Source organism: Typopeltis vanoorti, chromosome 17 (genome assembly GCF_054136105.1).
Source record: "Typopeltis vanoorti isolate ZY-2024b chromosome 17, IOZ_Tvanoo_1.0, whole genome shotgun sequence".
In the NCBI taxonomy this organism is placed as follows: domain Eukaryota; kingdom Metazoa; phylum Arthropoda; class Arachnida; order Uropygi; family Thelyphonidae; genus Typopeltis; species Typopeltis vanoorti.
Window position 1 is genome coordinate 74,551,320 of NC_143565.1, and position 22,170 is coordinate 74,573,489.

The 22,170-nt window shown below is 33.5% G+C and overlaps 1 protein-coding gene and 1 non-coding gene across 2 annotated transcripts in view; both read right to left on the bottom strand.

Moving 5' to 3' along the window:
* The window catches only part of LOC150097493 (solute carrier organic anion transporter family member 74D-like), a 314,670-nt gene extending 302,267 nt beyond the window's left edge, over window positions 1-12,403 (bottom strand). Inside the window, exon 1 of the mRNA XM_090407008.1 lies at window positions 11,538-12,403. The gene's annotated coding sequence lies outside the window, so the exon portion shown is untranslated. The remainder of the gene's footprint in view (window positions 1-11,537) is intronic.
* An 8,481-nt stretch (window positions 12,404-20,884) lies between these two features.
* On the bottom strand, window positions 20,885-20,956 carry TRNAP-CGG (transfer RNA proline (anticodon CGG)). Its single transcript has one exon. It is a non-coding gene; the product is annotated as a tRNA-Pro (tRNA).
* Between the last annotated feature and the right edge of the window lie 1,214 nt (window positions 20,957-22,170).

A 22,170-nucleotide genomic window follows, 5' to 3' on the forward strand; every position in this document is an offset into this window, starting at 1 on the left:
GCAGGCGTCAAGAAAATAGAGATTTTTCTTTCTTTCTTTTTCTTTTTTTTTTTTTATCTAAACCAGAAAGCACAGAAAACAGATCAGGTAAGACTGGTCTGAAAATTACAAATAGATTCTCATCTGTCTTCGTTTCTTAGTAATGACGATGACTAGTGGATCTAGTCAGGTTGAAGAGAAGTATTTGTTTCGAACTGGTAACAAAGACCTTTTCAGTTGAGACCACAAGAGAAATGAACAACATTTAAGATTGGCTGCTTATGAACGTAGGGGGTTAATCTTTCCTTTAACAAACCCATTTAGAAGTTTAGTTAGAACTTTTCGTTTTCATATTTAGAACGACACTCACTTCATATCCATTATCAGGGTTAGAAATTCATCTTTTTTTTTCTTGTATTATGATTATCATTGGTTAGCTCTGAAATTAGAAAAAATATAAAAGTAAAAAACCCTACTTGGTATTTACAATTACTAATGTAAATGTTCTGTAGAACTAGCCACCATCATTTTTCTATTTTCTTTCATGACTGTAAGAACAAAGGCTGCTGGTCAAAATCCATTTACTGTCCATCTTCAGAATTGTCGAGCCAAATTCTATTCCTCCTCTTTTATTCCACGTACTTCTGTTCTTCGAAACCAGCGCCTTGTCTTCTGTAAAGACTCTTGGTCACACGCAGAACTGATATACAATCGATGGTAAACCTAAGAGAGTTGTCGGTTGAGGTGATGGAAATAGTTCATTTCAATGTAATTTTATCCAAATTCGTCTTATTATATTTGTGTATGTGTGCAGTGGTATTGAATGAGAACTTTAATCTATTGCTTCAGTAAAAGTATTCAATTCTCTTAGCCTTTTCATCGCAAGGTTGTTCATGTGGACAAATGATAAACCGATTACACATTTCTGAATTGAATGTCACAATAAAATACTGTTTTCTAGCAATAATTCAATTTTAGAATCATCTAAACTGTCCTTACATCTCTTTTTTTTTCATTTTTTTTTCTGTTCTGCTGCATTTGTAATGTTCTTCAGATGTTATTTTTGCTCATTTTTTTAATGAAGATTCTCCATCAGTAACGGACGGTTTGGAGCATCTGTCCTCTGAATCCTTCTTTTCTGTGACCTAATAATAATAATGATAATACTGCCATCCTTCTTTGAAATATTGCGAGACTGTTACACTCCTCATTTCTAATAAGTTGGCTGCATTCCTCATTTTCAGTGAATTGTGCGAACATGTGGCCTGTCCACGTAATATTATCAGGCACTGGCTAGTAAAATATTGATGGTTTCCAGTAGTAGTTACCTGATAATAAGTCTGGAAAGCAATGTAACATCCTTACTTGATAGTCTCCTGCCTTTTGAATCACGTGGTCGAATCCTTGAATATATATAAATACTTTCGATGCTGCTTGTAAGAATTATGTATTATTTTTCACCTTAACTCATTTCGCAACCCTTCTTTCACTTCTAGCAGACACCAAGGTAAAGAGAAAAAAAATACAAGTTATCCTTTACTTCACAATTGAATTATATACTGAATGCATCAATCAGCGTCAAAATACGACATGGCTGTCGCAAAGCACGTGTTGTGTCCGTGAGATCGTGTCCTGCATAACAAGTACCGATTACAACTTTCTATACAGGTAGGAGTTTGTTTCGAGTATGAAGGGGGAAAGGGTGAGAAGCGGATGGGTGTACTATTTTTAGAATGGCCCCAGATATTAGCAGAGTAATCTAGGCAAACGTAGCATCATACGTAGACGTAATGAACTGGAAACCCGTTATGTTATACGCTTATTTGAAGGTGAGACATGAGATTCATCTCTGTAGTTCGATTTATATTATAGGCATCGTTTTAATAAATTTTATACCTGTTTCTAACAATTTAAAATTTCAATAATAAAATTAGACTGGAATATATTGCCCGAATTTAATAACACATTTAGCCGACTAGTTTCGCCAACTTGATTGTCGGCTTCGTCTCAGCATACATAAGGTGATAAAAAAACAGCTTAAAACAGATCAAGAAAGAAACATTAACGAATCCTAAAAACTCAAAAGACCCGTTACATCAAACGCATGGAGCGCGTGTGATGCCAGACATTGTTATGCAAGTGAGTTCTGTAATTTGCAGCGAAGTTGAATTCTGGTGTGCTAAAGTGATCTTATGAGGGTCTTCCATATGTCAGCAAGGATCATCCCCTGGTTCCTATTGAGGCTGCCTTTTGAATGGATTGCCACAGTAGCTTCTTTGAAGTTTCGGTTACAAAATTCTTCCTCTAAATATGGCATAGACCTTTTGTCCCATTCAATGTTGCGATTAGTATTTGAGAAATGAAGGGCTAACCCGGAATTATCTTTTCTGTTATTATTAACGTCTCCGATGTGTTATTTTTTCTTATTTCCAAACTTCTGGAAGTTTGTCCCACATAATTTAAACCACACGAACAAGGGATGTTTTAAACGCCAGGATGTTTCAAGAAAGCATTGTTATCCTTTGATGATCTTAAGAAATTGCGGACTGTCTTAATTGGTTTGAAAGTTACTCTTACTTCATATGGTTTAAGAAATGTTGCAATCTTCTGTGAAACTATCCCAGCATAAGGAATAGCAATGGAAGATTTGTATTCAGTTTCTTTGGGTTGCTGTTGGGAGGGGTTGGAGAAAATAATCGTTTGAATTAAATTTTTGGGATAGCCGTTTTCTTTCAGGGTTTCTGATATGTGAGTTAATTCACATATCAGAAAATTAAAAAAATTAATAAAAATTAATAAAAAATTAATAAAAATTAACCAAAGATATTAGCTTGTATTTGTATTTTTATATTATTCATTTGACAAACCATGCAGTACTCTGTCATCCCTCGCCCATCCATAGGGCGAGGACAACCTTGTCATGCTCGATGCCAACAAAAGACAGTTTTACCTTTCTCGCGCAAAAGAGATTCCAGCTCATCTACCTTTTAGTGATACACAAATCGCCAGGTAAAATTACAAGGTAAACGTTAATCCTTGCTTGGACTAACGTTTATCTCCAGTCTTTCCTGGCATTAACACATCACATCAATAGTCTCCTCAACATCTGAGAAAATTTGCAATCTCTTTCGTTCAAGAGCCTATTCTACATCCAACCAACTCGTAACTATATGTAAATACTAAATTCGCTCATGTTTTACCGCTCACATGCTTGTGATGGTGCACCGAAACCTTCCCTTAAAATCCTTGATGCCATCCAGAGACGAGCAATTAGGCTCATAGATGATCGTCTCTCTTACAAATTCACTTCAACCATTATCTCACAGCCCAGTGTTTCCACACTGTGTCTGTTCTACGAATACTTCCATGGTCACGCCTCTAGTGAATTGGCAACCATCATTCCAACACTTTTTACTGCATCTCTTATGAGAAGAGCAGCAGCTGCCCAGCACACCCTTTACTGTGCAACTGCAAACACACCACCTCCTATTCATCCTATTTTATTCCATCCACCTCTGTCCTCTGGAATAGCCTTCCTCATGAAGTATTCCCAAAAAAATACAACTTGCAACTCTTCAAAAAAAAAAAAAAATCAATAAACTTCTATCTTAATCCTGATGTGTACTTATAGATCCCTCTACCTCTCTCTCTCTCTCATATATATATATATATATATATATATATATATATATATATATATATATATATATATATATCACCCCCACATACTGCAATTGAGAATGACATGCTTGCTGGCATCAGGTGGATCGAGAGAGAGAGAGAGGTCCCCCCACCAACCCCCCCTTTTTTTTCATCATCATCATCATAACACTAATTACGGGTATAGACTATATTGGTCTGTTCCGGTCTCATTATCCATCCAATATCCTTTTTTTAAGGTCTACCCTGCCTTCTCTTTCCAATTCGCTTATATTTTAGTATTTGTTTTGGACGTCGGGTGTTGGCCATTCGGTTTACATGTGCAATCCATTTTTGTTTATAATTGTTGAGTTTTTCTTCTATTAATTTTGTTTTTAGTTCTTTTAAAATGTCTTCGTTCCTTTTTTGATCTAATAATGTGCATTTTCCAGTTCTTCTCATAAATCTCATTTCACTTCTTTTTTTTTTATTCTTTGTTTATCTTGTTTGTTTATTGCCCAAATTTCACTGTCCTTTTTTTTTTTTTTTTGGAAATTGATATTTGGTATCTTACTTCAAATAGTGCTCTCTCTCTCTCTCTCTCTCTCTCTCTCTACATACATACAGTGGAGACTATGGCATAACATCTTGCCAACTCCTTCTAAGCTCTACAAATTTCAGCTAAGAGAAACGGATCTGTGTCTATTCTGTGACGTTTCAGGTACCTTGGAACACACACATCTGACCTGTCCCGCAAACAAAGCTATGATCACCTATGCCCTGAATACTGCCTCTAGCACCTGTAACTACGCACACAGCCAAGAAGACTACTGAAATTTAGTCCACACAGAAGAAAATAGACACAGAACATGCAATTTCCTCTTCATCTGCGCTCACGAAATTCATAGAGGAGTGGAATCCAACTGATATCCTCTTCTGAATTGACGACGACAATACTCTTTAACTGAAAGATAACTCAGACTGAAACTGAACTGTAAATTTTGAATTCATTTATTTCATTATCTATTGTGTACCCGAAAGGAAAATGTTTCTTTCTCTGTAATATATACACTTATAATATGTAAATAGTCCTTGTTACCTATCGTCTAATGTATATTTTAACAAGTGAAATAAAAAAAATATCTATCTCAGAAGAGTTAGAGTTTGGGTTATAAAACGACTAAAGGCATCATATAGTCCCTGAAAAATACCAATCTAGAATGGTCAATTAATAAATTCGTTCCTCGTATTCGGCATACCTCGAAACAGGTTTCTCTAGTTTTAGGAATGCGAAATATAAAGTTGATTATTTATTTTTCCTAATATGTCAACAGAAAAATAAAATACAGAGAAGAACCTTGGTTTTTAACTGTCTTTTAATTTGGAAGTCTGCAATTCACATGTAAATACTGAGTCGAAATTAGCACTAGTTAAGTCTTGTTACATGTTTTTTAAGATATATTTGCCGTGATGTCAGATATCACTTAATGATCACTAACTCTCTTCTCTTCTCTTCAGATCACGGAAGCATTCTATAATATAGCATTTTTTTTAAAGGAACTAATAAACGATATGCTCAAACACCACTCTCTCTACTAATAAGGATCACATATAGGTTCGACCAATTCAAGAGATGACGTCAATGATTCGGTTAATCGACCGTGAGATGCGGTGATTAATTAATACCCTTGGAGGATAATGGATGGCAAAGCTGTAGCCAATGAAGTTCTAACTGAGGCTCGGCTATTGCTGTTACCCTCTTGCCATGATCAGAGCTTTAATAGCTCAATAACACCTTATCCCTACACTGTCCTCTCCAGATAACGGGGAAGATGAAAAGCATTCTTGCTTCGCCCCTTTAAGCCAGTCCTTATAAGATGACGTCAAGGCAAATATATCATAGAGATTTTAATTAGTAGTTTGACTACATTTTCAAATTACGCATTTAGGATATACTGCTGTTCCACAATTTGTTAATTTTATTAACCGTAATATGGTTAACGATGCACAAGATGCTTTTGAACTTAAAAAAAAAAAGTAGGGGTGTTTGGAGAGTACTAATATTTTTTTAAACTGTACCGCCTATAAGAAAATACAGGATATTTCATAAAAATATGGTCAATTACAAACGCTAATACAGTTTACTCTCACTATAGCAAATTGGTGGGACCCCAGGATTGCTTTTGTTATAATGGACAGTTAGCTATCGTGAATCTTCTTCTACTGTAGCATTTTACTTGTTGGACTTGGTTGGTACTTTTAAGCAATTTATAATAATTTCTGTAGCGAAAGTCAACTGTATATCTCTAATGCCACCGAGTAGTAATTAATCAAATATCATTTAACGGGTGGGGGTGGGGGATAAGAATTTTATTCCAAGCGTTGAGAGTTTCAAATTCCATACGTGCATCTCTAGTAACAATGCAACTTCCTAGTTGCATTGTTATTCAAACTCCTGCTGATGCTATGTAACATATCGATTCAGTGATTGAATAGCTTCTGAGCCGCCGACCACAAGGTCAGCACTTTCCTTATTTTTCTCCTACACGAAAAAGTCTAATAAGAAAAGGTCCAGGTATCGTGGAGGTCAGGGTAGGTACTTTTCTTGAAGAACAACCTTTTGGCTTCACTCGCGAATGCAGCTCCAGTCTGCGGAAGGAAGTCGAATTGTAGATTATTGGAAAACTCTCTGTTCCTTCCATATAACGTTTGATTTGTTACTACTTCTAAAGTAGTACTCAAGAGAAACATTTATAGTCGGGGTTGGGTATTTATAGGATGTCCTGTATAATAATAGTCATAATAATGAAATATAAAAGTTTACCTTTAAGAAAAAACTTACTATTTTTAATTTTATGGAAGAAGATCCATAAATCGTTGAGAAAATAATTCAGAAGAATCGAGTCCAATGCTCATAGTAGAATAAAAGTATTATTAAGTATCGAGGTTCGTTTGTTTAATTCCTGTTTTTATTTTCGTCAGTCGCAGAGAACAACCTACAAAATTCAAAACCCGGATTTCGTAGCCATCCCTTTCTGCAAAAGAAAACTGAAATCTACTGCAGTTTTGAACTGTGAAGGATTAATTTATTGTATTTAAAACAAAAATTAAAAAAAAAAAAAAACACTCTCAAGATATCAAACTTCTTTATTTGTTAAACATTTCGAAAACAGAATTTAAGCAACTACGTTTTTATGTTCTTTTCAGATAACAAACAGAAAAACAGAATAAATCCCGGTGATAAGACTGTTCACGACACAATCTTTAGATTAATAAAACAGCAAAGGGGTAGGGGGGAGGAATGAGTTCATAGTTATCTGAATGAACAATGCATAAACAATTTGGATATCTTATCTTAGTTAAAGAAAAGAAAAACATCTTTAAGAAGTATATCCGAGAAGAGTACTATCACTACATTGAATGAACTTGGAACCACTTCTAGAGATAGCCACACACAGCTGAACTTTAGGGAAGGAAAAATCAATGTCACTGTTTGCTTTCTGTCAATGCCATTGTACGCTTGCTCTGTCTGTCGACTACTACTACTACTACTACTACTGCTTGTATGCTGCCGGTGTGCGCACGTTGACCTACATTGCATCTTCTGTCTGTGGTGCTCGATCATGTGACATGCGCACGTGGCTCAATCGATAGCCACTGGCACGCTCGTGGCACTAGTTGAGAGAGGCATTGAACGAGTTGCCCTGACTTACTGACTGAATTTCGTGGTGAATTGTAACTCGGAATGAAAGATAAAAGGCGAAGAAAAGAGGTCAGGAACAATGGAGGAGCGTACGTTTAAATTGTAGCGTAGTTTTCGTTAAAAATAGGTTTCGATATGGAATGTGTTTTTTTTTTTTTTCCTCATTTTCCCTCAAATAATTTTAATTTCACAATGCGGTTTCAAAACTTGGAGTTCGAAGTTTAAAAAAAAAAGTACGTAAGAAAGAAATGTGTGCGCGCGCACACACACACACACACCACTTTGATTATGATTATGTATTTGGAAATAATGCCACTACAGTTAAGGCTACATGTGAGTCAAGTATATTTTCTCTTTTCTGAGTGTGTTTGGCTCGTCCCCATGCCCTTACTGAGACCGGTATCCACCTTCAATTGAAAAGTCCTCACAAAGTATAAAATCTTAATGATAACAACACTAGACTTAGTTTTCTAGTCTGCTCGCATATACTTCGATGATTCAATGTCAGCTGTATAATAATGACGTCATTTGTTATCATACATTGCAAGCACGTAATCGCTTGCAGGTGAAGCATTTAATAAACATTCGCTGAAAACCTTTTCTCAAATCTCCAATTGAATACATGGGATGCTATAGGGAAAGACACTATGCTTCGTCTTGCAAAATGCAATTTGCAATAAATGTCATTATTTATGAAATACACCTTAATAAAATTTTGGGAGACTTTCCTTCACCTGCAGTAACTTTCATTATCGTATCTTGCTTCATCCTGTCTCTTTATCGTTGTCTGAAGGTGTAAATTAGAATTACGAAATGCGATAAAATTAAGGATATTAATTGGTTGATATAAATATTGAAACAGTGACAGTAACTTTAACATTTCATTGTTTATAGTGATTTAAATTTTCATAATTTAAGCCTCGTACGACATGCATGGATTGCAGTGGAGCTATTCTCATCCCAGCCACCACACGGGGATAAATTAAATTAAAATTGAAATTAAATTTATTAATGATTTTATTAATTATATAATTAGGTGCTCTAAGTTTTGAACTGTTTACCTTTTCTATATTCATATTAATAAATAAAATTATATACTGATAATAATAAAATAATACTTAGAAAAATAATACTAAATAGAGTTATTCTTGATTAGCACGAACATGCTTATTCCTTTAAAATAATAAATAAATAAAATATTGTCCTTTGAAATTTTAGATACACTTCATAGAGTTTTTATATTAATAAAGCATTAATATTGCCCAACAATGTTCCTTAATTTTATCAATTATATCGCTAGAATTTAAACAATTTATTTTTGCGTTTAAAAGGAAACTAAAGATATACACTGAAGGAACCAAAGTTACTTTAAAATTTTGATGGAAGATTCAACTTCCTAATTATAAATGTAATAAACATCTGTTAATTAAGAACTAAACGACAACCGACCTTAAGAGAAACACAGAAATGAGGCATATTTATTAAAAAGTGCACGAAATAGCCATACTTTACTTTAGGAAAATAATAATTTAAAAAAATAATAAAGTGAAGAGGATAAAGATCAATTAAATAATTGTTTTTCACACCAAAATGTGTTAATTTCGTCTTAGGGTAGTTATACCCGTCAGAGGGAGCTGCAATATGACATTTATTTACTTCGCGATATCATTAGTATTAGTAGTGTGCGTCGAGGGATATTTTAAATTCATTCTTACCACTTCTACTACTACTAAATTTATTTACTGTTGTATGAAACCCGGATGAAGCTGATTATGTGATAGCTGACTATTTGATCCACATTTTAATAGGTTATCTTTTTTATTCTATTAAAATAAAATAAAAAAAATAAATAAGTGCAGTTTATTTTTAATAAACACACTAAATGATCGAACGATTATTATATCCTTAAATAAATTTTCTTAATTATTCTTTAATATTCTCTATCTTTTACAATACACCAATTAATTTAATACATATTTTAATAATTTTATTATGAATGAAAGGTGCAATTGATGACCTCTTTCTTTTTCTGTAGGTGGTCTTGCCATATGCCACATAAAGCTTTATTCATTTGGAAATGACTGCTAATGACTAATATTACAATTATTTCCAACTTTGCTATCCAAAACTAATTATCGAAATTTTCGTGGGTATTTTTCAATATCATTATGTTATCACATGAACGATATATTTATTATGAATTAATCATCCGCTATTCTTAACCTTGGCTAGGCATATCACGTCTTGACCAATCTGAAATATCATCCATGTATCAATGTATTTTTTCTTTTTTTTTTATCTGCACACCATCATGTAAACACCCATCTCGGTCAATTATATAAAGTAGCAATCATCTTAAGCAGCACGACTAAAATTAATGACTATTTTTTATGAATTCAATCCAAAACTAATTATTACAATTTCTGTTGGAATTTGTCATTATGATTATGCCACTACATTAACGATAGATTTACTATGAATTAATCACATAACCGATCTTAACAGTTTGGCTATGCATTAAACTTATTATTGCTCAATCTGAAACATCACCATTGTTTCAAAGCATTTTTTTTTATTTGCACACCATCGTGCAGACACCAACTAAACTAATCATATAAAGCAGTAATCATATGAAGGAAGCTACATGATCAAAATTAATGAGTATTGTTTATGAATTCATGTAACAACCCACGACAAAAACAAGATGGATTGCTTACGAGTAGTCAACTAAAATGATTGCAGAAATACATATGCGAACTGCTTATTTAAACTAAAACCAATTCTTAAAATATAATTGATATTATTAAAATATATAATGATACTCATTGCTTCCTCTTTAATCTTATGATTTATTTGGTACAGGATAAAGATTATTTTAATTGGATGCATCAAGTATTACTATTTATCTGATTCTTAATGTATTCACTGCATATCTCTCAAGATTCTTCAACCACTCATCGTGCATATGTTAATACTCTACAAGAAAAAAAAAAAAAAAGAGATTGTTATGCTCAGCTACTTCGTATCAAAAAAGGTCACGACTTTGTAGACATACTGTACGAGAAGGGGAGAAGGGGTTATCAACTGTGTGGACTTGCTCTCCTGACCTGAATTTGATTGAGCGAACGGGGGGGGGGGTTGCTTTGGGAGAGCAGAATGTAGTCAGATCTTTCATGAACCTTTATGATATGGCGATCGCATCATTGCTCAATAAGGAATACTTCTCAAAGTAAGCAAATAAAAAAAAAGGAAAGAAAATAGAAGCAAATGGACATCGAAGAAAAAAAAAAAGCAATATCTTTTAAAAAAATCAAATTTCTATTTAGGAAAGAAAGTAACTCTTAATTCTTTTTCATTACATATAAATAACTTAAAAGATTCTTGGAATATCTTTCTTATTTTATATATTTTCTATAAACACTTTTTATTATTATAAATAATATTTTTACTTAAAAAAATTATTTAAATCTACGTATTTGAAATTGTTTACTCCAAAAAAATGTGCTTGTTTAGGACAAAGCTCAACTGTATAAATAAAACCTGTAAATCTTAAAATAATAATAATAATAAAATAAAAAGAAAGTAACAGTGAAGACTGTCAGAGTTCTATGACCCCCCCCCCACCCGTGTGCTTCTGCATGTGTCCAATCATTCGACTTAGAAGCAGCCATTTTCTTAACTACACGATTTGTAAGGCTGAGTTTCTGAACAACCGGCTTTGTTTTACGGCGTGCACTTGTAGTAAACGAAAAGTTAAGAAAATATTTATAATGTATTATATTAAATAATGCTAATAAATGTACTCTGAGATTAGTACTGTTATAATTTACAATGTGTTAGGAATCAATATCGGCGATTTAAAAAAAATGGTTTCTTGTTAATGTTCAAATGTATTCCTAAGAAACAACATATGCTAGAAATGTGAAAAGGAACATAAAAATAATTAAAAATAAAAGGAATATAAAAATGATAAGTAAGCTCTCTTATTCTCAACCGACGAACTGCTTACAGCACGAAGATGGGTAAAGGTTAAAGTTCAAATTGCTAACTTTACGCTGAACGGCGAAAGATTTGGGAAAACAGCGGAACAATTCTTGTGTAATCTGATTGGTCGGTTGAGTAAAGAGAGTTCAGATTTGTATTGGGCTAAATATATCGATATTCATTTCATGTACGTTTAAAAAAAAATGAAAAGAAAGTAGGAACTTTGACTTACGTAGTCTTCTCGGTGGTCGGCGACGGAGTTGTAGATGTCAAGACCTGTGTTCACTCGAACGACGCTGTCAACGTAAATACTCAAAGACGCGTGGGACCTGTCATTCATTCTGTCCCATCACCGTTGTGTCGCACGTGATCGGAGGGATCCTTTGGGGTTGATGTGCACAGGAATGTACGAAGAGAGGAAGAAGAGGATGAAGAGGGGAGAAAAAAATACGTTAGCACCTCGGAACGTTAAGGGAGAAGAATTCCCTAAAATGAGGGAACGGTCGATGAGAAAGCACGGCCACATCAACTGCGGGCACTTGTATCCACGCCGATAACAACACTGTCACATTAAGCACAGACACGCTGTGGACAAGCATGAACTTGGCTTCTGCTGCTGCTGTTGCTGCTTCCAGACATCGCTCAGATCTTCGACCTTGAAGACGACTGCTCCAGGTTCGGTGTTGTGTATACCTGCTTGATGTTTTTTTTTCCCTATTTTTTCCCCCGCACGGTTATCCGCTAAAACGCCCCTTGCATAACTCTGTTAGTACATTTTCCACCTGTGTACGTACATTTCATCCGAGCAGAAACCTGTCACCTTCACATCCCCGATAATGTCACCTCCGTAGGAGCGCGCGCGCTTGTTAAAGATCCTTGCGAACAGCGCACTCCGCCAATGCTGTCTTCGGCGCTACCCGGCCAATCCGCCGATGCTATCGACCGTACCCGACGTCGACTGCGGTACTGGCGCTAGTGTCTGCATATACACACACACACACACATATACACACGCACGCACGCACACATACACATAAGCGCGCGCGCACACACACACACAGTCTTTCTCTCTCTCTCTCTCTCTCTCTTTCTCTCCTCAACTTCTCCCCTGCTATATTGTGAATGGACCAGAGCCGTCAGCAGTCCACTGAACTGCCGGAACACATACACACGATTCACTGGTATCTTGGTGTACTACAGGTGCACTGGCCGATCACCTGAGTGATCATTTGGTACCTGCAGGTGACATGAAAGCACTACAACTTTCCATCGGACAGGAATTTTTTTTTTTTTTTTTTTATGTCTCGGAAAGTTGCCCTGCGAAAACTTCGCTACGCAGTGTTGATTGAAGTGTTTTGTATCCTCACATCCTATGAATTAGTGCTCTAACACGTGCATACAGCTAACAACCAGCAACATGCATTCGGAAGATTCCATTTCGAGAGGTGTGGTTGTACTCATTTCATGCATACGCTGTTGTTAAATACATAATCCTACTGCGATCTTTTCGCATCCTTTACTTTTAACTGCAGACTGGATTTTGCTTGTGGTGATATTCGTCTTGGTGATTAATAACTCTAATAAACGACAGTTTCAGTACTGGTGGTTTTCTGTTGCTCACAAGGTGGCGCGCAAGTAGACCATTTTAAAGTTGTGCATGCGCTCATCCGATTATAATTCTCTGTGAATCGTGAGTTTGCGTTTGGTTGTGTTTGGCGCAGGGATATTAAATTGTGATGTGAACGAATGACGAACAGATAAAACACTGTGAGATTGCCTTTGGTAAACACATCAACGAGCTTATAAAACACAGTGTATCAAATTTTTGAATTCTCTTCACTTAGTTCAACGTGGGTGTTCTTAAAATAGTCACCGCTAGGGTAGATTTCTTTCTGGCTTAACTGTAAATACTTGAAAAAATTTTTTTTGCCCATAAGTAAAACTTCAAAGTGCAAGTTGATTTTAATTAATTATATATATATATATATATATAATTTAAGTTTTTATTAATATCAGTGATATCTAAGCTATCAACTAACAGAACTAAAACATTATTTCAATGCTAATAAATAAAGCTATTTGGAAAATTTAATATCCACTTAAATCACAAACAGAAACCTGTTATTATTATTATTATTGTTGTTATTGAGTATATTAATACTCAACTACCAAGAAATTTAAAACACATAAACGACTACAGAACATTAAAACATGAACTCTGGAAACTATACCAACACTGTTAATATAGCATTAACACTTGCATACACACATGACAAATCACCAGCATCCAACGCCTGCATTCCATCCATAGTGAAGGCTAATTGTACTCTCTTTAAAAAAGCTAACCCTATCTTCGAAGTAGGGGGGGGGGGGGGTCAGCCCGCCTCATTCAACTAATCCTCATAATCATAGACTGCAAATTATTGTAATGTGTATGTCAATACCGTGTATAATAATAAATGATAATACTGATATGAAAAAAAAAAGAGTGTATTTCTATTTAAAGAAAAAAAAATATTAAATAGAAATAAGGTACTTAAAATGCGTACAGAATTTTGTACAGAGAAGAAATGTAATATGTCTTAATTGTACATATGTAAATACTCTGTATGATGATAATAGAATTATTATTATTATTAAAAAAGTATTATATAGAGAAATTATATCTATTGTTATTGTATATATAGAGTGTAAAAATGCAAAAAAATCTGTAACAATCCTTGTTAATATCATAATAATATACGTTGTAAACAATTATTATTATTCTTCATGTACGTGCAAGTATGTGATATTTATTTCTATTTATATATTATTATTATTATGTGACACCTCCAGGGAGTCCCAAGACTCATCGAGGGAGAGTGTACCAACAGCATCGAAAGATTAACCCCTTCCAACTACTAACCGCGCTCAAACTTGCTTAAGTTTTTACGCGTCATTAGTAGCATATATATATATATACATGAGAAAAATATCATTTGATTATGAAAATCCTTCGTAGTTCTTTTTTTCATAATTTCATTATGAAAAAGAAATGCATCCAGATTAAATCTAATAAATCTACATGTATATAATTATAATATGCTTATTATAATATAGTTATTATTATAACTATATATAATAATTATTATTATATGCTTGTATGAAATTCATCTGAGACATAATAAATTGTTAAAAAAATTTTAAAATAGATTATCCTCATCAGATGCGAAATAAAATAATATTTTATTGTTCTCAAGATCGTAATATTTGTTAATACAGAATAAATATACATTGTTTATTACATACAATTCGTTCTATTAAGTTTTTACTTTCTCTTTGGATGGCTGTGGATCATGTCTTTGCAATAGAAACTTATCGATTACAATAGCAGATCTGCTGTTTTAATAATCGAATCGATTACAAATAACTTTTCTTAAACTACATATTATTTTGAATTACTATTTCCTCATAGTAACTTGGACCAACTTTTGGCAAAATTCCAAGATTGGTTCATTAAGTATTTCCGTAACTGTTGATTCTGCTGTAATAAGAACGCAGCGGTACAATTTCAAAGAAAACAAAACAGTAACAACAAAATAAGGATTTCAAGAATTCAGGACAGTTTATTTGTTATATCACCATCGGGTACTACCTATAATGAAATTAATGGTTCTACAGAATATATGCCATCAATGTTGAAGCAATTATGAGTTCTTTGTTTCTGTATTCAAAATAATGCTGAATATCTTTTATTCGTTATTTGACAAAAGCAAGCACAGAAAAAAAGCAATAAAATAGTATTTTAAAAAATACTATTTTCATTTAATTACAAAATCCACATTTAAATATATATATATATATATATATATATATATATATATATATATATATATATATATATATATATATATATAAGGAATATGTGCAATTTATCAGCTACTATTCTCTTCTACATAATATCTAAGCAATGCGAAGCGTTACAATAATAAATACATTATACATTCACTGTGATTTTTTTTTTTTTTTTTTTGTTTGGGAAATGGACTGAGTTCTGGACCCTTTATCCCTACATCTGATTGAAGAAAATGTGTGGATGGGTGGATATTGACCTAAAAGCTCTAGTCATGGCTGGGTAACGGCAATAGTCGAACCTCAGTTAAAATTTCATTGGCTACAGCATTGCCATACGTTACCCTCGGTCTTCCGCAATTAATTTACTCTCACTGTGAATAGTCCTTATAAGGACTGGCTTAAAGGGGAGAAGCAAGAATGCTTTTTATCTTCCCCGTTATCTGTAGAGGACAGTGTAGGGATAAGGTGTTATTGAGCAATTGAAGCTCTAATCATGGCAGGAGGGTAACAGCAATAACCAAGCCTCAGTTAGAACTTTATTGGCTACAGCAGTGCCATCCATTACCCTCCAAGGGTATTGGATTCAACTGGCTTGGTCGCACTGTGAATAGTCCTTATAAGGACTGGCTTAAAGGGGCGAAGCAAGAATGCTTTTCATCTTCCCAGTTATCTGTAGAGGACAGTGTATGGATAGGGTGTTATTGAGCATTTAAAGCTCTGATCATGGCAGGAGGGTAACAGCAATAGCCGAGCCTCAGTTAGAACTTCATTGGCTACAGCATTGCCATTCATTACCCTCCAAGGGTATGGGATTCCACTGTGAATAAACATAAGCAATATTTATTAATGAATGTATTATCTGAAGTATGTTATGGTATACAATAAAAAAATTCTATTTTTTTAATCACTTAATAATATAACTGGGTAAATCATATAAAATATGACTTATAATAATATATAAATATATATATAAAAATATTCTATTCTATTTAGTAAATATTTACATATTCTATATCATAATCAATACAAAGTAAAACTGAGTACTAGTTATCTGAAATTTAGATGTGTATAGTAAATAAATAAGGCGACCGTGTATTCTAATTAAATTAAAAAATATATATTTTAAACAGTTCATGACAGGTGAGGAAGATGTTCAGTTAGTCTATTGTGCAATAAATTTTAACAACTCGGTATATTTGTTTTCAGTTCTCCATTGCTATTCGTAACCCTATTCGGAGAAGGGTACTAGTTGAAAAAAAAAAAAAAAAGAAAGAAAGACTGGGCAGTTGCCGAAGAGTGTGTATTCAAGTTTAAAAAAGTTAAAACATTGTCTTAAAAAAGTCTGGAGTGGGACTAAACTATGTTTTATAGGATCAGAGGTCGCTGTTTGTTGATTGCCGTGGGCAACACTTCTAATGCACTGCAGAAGGGTAGCGGGATCTGTTTGCCAGCAGTGGCCGTAATGGAGGGGGCCATAACTGTCAGTGATGTTATACGACTCCATAAGAAGCATGGTAAAAAACGTGATTTGGACTGCAGCGCTACATTCAAACTTTTCTTTCTTTTTTTTCCCCCCTCCTCTTTTTGTTTTGCTTACATAGAATACAATTAAGTGGAAAGAAAGTGATTAACAATATCTACATAATTCTTATTTATTAATAAATTTAATTTAAGTAAACTGATTCAAAAAAGCCAGATTCTAATAAATCAGTTTTTTTTTGTTGATTGTATTGATAATATTATTAAAATGAATATTAACACATTTTATATGATCTTTGAATTATTATTATTATTTATTTATTTTATATTATTTATTTATTTTATACACCAAAAGGTGATGATCTCCACATTGAAAACACGAGGAAAAATGCAAGTGTTTGCAGCCGCATCATTCAGTAACATACACAACTTAAATAATTAATTTACATGCAATTAGCAAACTTGCAGTATTGAACTAAATAATAATAAAAAAAAAAGATTATAATTTATCGATGATGTCTTTTAGATGATAACAATAATATACATTGCTTTCTGTACACAAGCAAAACCTATTGTTGCTATAGAAACAAGGAACGTGACGTCATATCTGCCTTAATCGACAACAAAGAAACGAAATGATTGATGTATTTTGAGCGATTTATTTTTATCCAAAAACATGAAAATACATTTTCAGGGAAATTAGAAATATAAATTCTAATTTCTATTTCATATGAAAGAGAAATTAGAATCATTATGGAACTCCTTTAGTTAGTGACTATGATGATTTTGTCAGAACTGTGTTTATTGAAGGAGGATCTCTTAAACGAACATCTTCAATATAAAATTTACAGATGCTGATTAAACCTTGATTTTTGTTATTCGTTCTTTCCGAACTGCACATTAAGTTGTTCAGCTGAATGAAAGATTAGGTTAAGGGAATAACTATGATTAACTACTACAGAGACTACTTTTTTTATATGATTGTTTATATCAACCCACACATACGAAAGTTCACAAAACTTACAACACAACAATTTCTTGCGTATGTGTGTGTTCAAGTGTATAAAAAGAAAGAGAAAATCTGAGGAATCTGTTAAGATATTTCATGGAAAGATGGGGATGAGTTGTATTCATTAGGAAAAACGGTATGGGAAAGTTCCAGAGAAAAATAGTTGGTGGAAACAAGGAAGAAAATGAGCAGCTGAGTACAGATGTTTTGACGATTGAAAGCGAGAATTAATAGCGGCTTGTGGAGCAGCGCCAATGAGAGTCCTATAAAAATCAGAATGCAGAAACAGTGTCTACGAGAAATGACCTCTATCATAGAAGGAGTCCATGAAAAAGGGGTCATCGATTTAAGCGATTGTCCTCTTCTGTACACAGTCAAGAATTCTTAGGAAAATTTTGGGTGCATTCACTCCAAATGTAAGAATAATTACTTAAATTCAGGATGATTTGGAAGTATTAGGAAATGACCAGGAGAGAAGTAGTGTTACAACAAAAAAGAATTTTTTGGAGGTCGTGATGGTGATATGTTCGTGTACCAGGATCAACTGGATGCGAAACTCAACTCAATAAGAGAAAATTAATCTGGAGTGGAGATCAGAATAGTATCAAATGGAAGGAGTGAAGTAAGATAACTCCAGAAAATAGTGTTTTGCTAACATTGAAATTAAATTATTTTCATCTCCCCCCCCCATCTGAGAATGTTGAGGAGATCAGTGTTTATGACGTTGGTTATGAATCATTTGAGTATTATAAGGTTTCTTGAATTAAGAAGAGGAGAGGAGAGTACTGTCATCAACAAAATTATGGATAAGATTTGAGGTTATAAAGAGAGAGAGAGAGAGAGGTCTGATATATAGAAGGAAGAACGTCGATAAGAGCACAGAGTCCATGGGATAATGCCGCATTGATAAAAATATCTTATGAGAGGAATACATTGGATTTTATTTTATCAGTTCCAGTGAATTTCATCAATGCATGGCGAGTGGATCCACCATTTAGTGTCATGGTGAATCCATCCACCTTACTTTTGAAGTACATATGAGAGAAATAGGGCGAGTGGCAATGTCTCTTTAATGAACAAGTTGGATAAAGGTTACGTTTTTGCTGTTGAACCGATGTTAGACGAGCATAACAGCTTGTATAGGCGATATCAGATGGGTGTTAAATCTAGAGCACAAGTTTTTATCACAGTTGAATGGATACTATCTGGAGCAGGATATTTATTAGCACCAATATTATTAAGGATTTTTCTGATGCTTCTGATGAATGATCAGAGAAGGTATGTTGTGAGCCGTTCGTGGTATACTAAGAAGTGATTGCCAAGAGTTGGAGGAAAAAGACAAATTCCAAGAAGCCCACTTGTTTGGGTGATGTCACTTATGGTAACATCAAGATATGAGTGAGGTGAAAACAAGGATTGACAGAAGTTACATCTGTAGCCATCTGAGCCACAGCGGCACTCAGTTGAAATGCTAAACAAGATATGAAAATCAATTGCTGCTAGCGAAACTTTGTTTGACACATCACTTGGATACCGCTTTTGGAGTTTTCAAGAAAATGTTGTCTTGTGCATTTATTGAAAGCGATTTACTTGTTTATGTTTCGGAAAACGCAAATGAAATCCAAAACAGTCAGCTGCATTAATTTGTTACTTCTTTGCACATCACAGGGAGTTTACAGAATACTTTGGTTTACAGAATCCGATGGTGATATGCTTGTCAAAATCATAATTTCAGCCGTTACATGGTCAGTTTTATGGTTTTAAAATATGCTCATATCTCTTCCCTTCCTTTCCACCAGCAGCTTACATGAGGAAATGAAATCGATTATTTGTGTCACATCCCTTAAGAATCCTCTCAAGTACAACATGGTTAATTCAGTAGATATTGTTAGAAATTCAATAACAGAATTCTATGAGGAAAACGGAGCATTGAAAAAAAAAAGAACAGTAAAACTTTTCGCAATTAATAATATGTTATTAAATAATATGTTATAAAATTAACAATTAATAATTAATAATATGCAATGATAAATCCAACGCAGAAATCAGAAATAAAAATAATCCTTCCCATTATAGGCCTACAATCCTTTCCACTCTGGATGACATAGAAAAAAATGAAGACAAGTAAGAGCGATACTTCTAGCGAAAAAAAATTCTTCCTTCTTAGGTGACCTCATCTGTTTAATTTTGCTAAAATAAAGAATTAATTGTTCTTTTGTAGTACTATTATAGCAGATCCCTGTTTTGATTCCTGCATAATGAAATCGCTACTCTTATTCGTCTGCTGAAAAGACCTGGATTCTAATCCTGTTTACGAAGTGAAGAACCTTTATAAGGACAAACTTAAGATGGGTTAGCTGTTCTCATAATGAAGTGAAAAAATTGTTCCTCTAAGAATTTAGTTTTTTCATTCAGCAGAACATAAACACTAGACGAAAAAAATGCAATTCATACTAGTCTCATAGGCTGCAATTCATACTAGTCTCATAGGCTGCAATTCAAAAAAAAAAAAAAAAAAAAAAAAAGAAAGAAAGAAAGAAAGCTTAAAAGACTAAACTCTAAGAACTAATTTTTTGCCTAAATTAAACCAAATAGCATCAGCCTTGTGACATTAGTGTTTACTATGTAATTATATTATTTCGGCTTTCATTTATTTAAAAGATAATATAAATGTGAGTGAGTTTTCAGCAAGATAAACTACTGAACTTTGTTAAGTTTTTAGATCTTTGAATATTATTCAGATGCTTGACTATTTCGATAGAGCTAAGATGAACCACCCATTGCTCTAACACACTTGTTTACAGAGAAAGTAAAACAGCATGTGTTGGTGAGTATTCAGAAATATTCTTTTCTATTCCAGTGAACGACTATCTCTCCCTGGTGGTTAAAAATGTAAATATGCAAATAACGAAACATTTCACTTATATAGTAATGAAATAATTATTAAAAATAAAGTAATCAAATAACCTCGATAATGAATGTTAACTAACAAATGTATTTATTTATGTCTTCTTAAAATAGATCGATAATTATTAGAATAATAATCATACGAAATGAATGCGAATTAATCTAGGATTTTCTTTTAAATCTAAACTAATTATTTTTCTTTGAATAGCAAAAACGATTTAATTCGTTGGATCATTTTTTATTAAGATTATACTTTTTCTTCCCTAATAACAAATTTTATAGGCAATTCACACTGACGAAAAGTTGGAAATTTATAACACATTAATACCGTGAGTCGGATAAAAATATCTAGGCTCAACCGGGATTTGAACCCGGGACCTCTCGCACCCGAAGCGAGAATCATACCACTAGACCACTGAGCCACAATTAATTGTTATAACGTCTTCAATTCGCAACTCATTTCACAGAGATAAGCATATATATTGAAAGAATTTTTGAAGAAGGATGTGGTATTGATGGTCTAAAGTAGAATAAAATTACCATGATACATCGTTACATGCTATTCAATGATTATAATTCACTCCACAAATAATACAATGTGTATTACTGTATTACTCTATTGTTGCTTTTAAATTAATACTATTTTTTTAATTTAAAATACATTTATCTTTATTTTTTAGATTAACAAAAATGCATTTAATTTGGCAAATCATTTTCTCAAAATTATGCTTTTTTCTTGCATAGTAGCCATGGTTGCGTCTTCAACTCATAAATCTTTTGGTCGATATGTGAGTTTTATTGAAGGAATTTGTGAAGGAGGATGTTCAGATGATATTGATGGTGTAGAGTGGCATGAAATCACTCTGCATTGCTAGGAAACAGAAAATCAGTACCGGAAGTAATGAGAAAGTTTGATTCTTTTATTCTTTTTTTTTATAAGTCTGTCCATCAACATATTTTTTTGATAACTTCTTTATAGTTCTTTATAATGTAATATTTCTCAGAAAGTGACTTCCTCTAAGTTGAGTGATTACGGAAATAAATCAAGATCAGGGACAGAGATAAACCTTATTCAACATGGGAATAAAACTATTCTTAAATTCATTCACACTACCTGTACTCACCACCTTCAAAGATAATCCATTTGGACCACGAACCTCTCTATGAGAGAAAAATCTATTTCACACCAATTTCTTCACTGTATTCATTCTCAACTTCCATGGATGCCCTCTCGTGGTTTCCATTCTTCTATAAAAATAAAAATCCCATCTACTTATGAACTGTATGAACTTTTCAGAAGTTTGTAGGTCTCTATCATATCATCTCTCCTTCTTGATGCTAGCGTCTGCAGTTCACAAATTCTCTCTCTCTCTCTCTCTCTCTCTCATAATTTACATTCCTGGAAAACTAGGAGGCCATCTCTGCTCACAATAGTTTAGATGAGGTCGTCTCAGAGCCTTGTAAAGAAGCAAAATGACTTCTTTCTTCTTACATGTGTTTGTTTCAGCATTGCAATTATCCTCTGGGTTATATTTGCAAGTTTTGCTATCTCCTAATACTTCAAGATCCCTAGCCTGACCAGTTTTTTTTTCTAGTATAATCCCTCTAATACAATACGCCATTAGATATAAATATA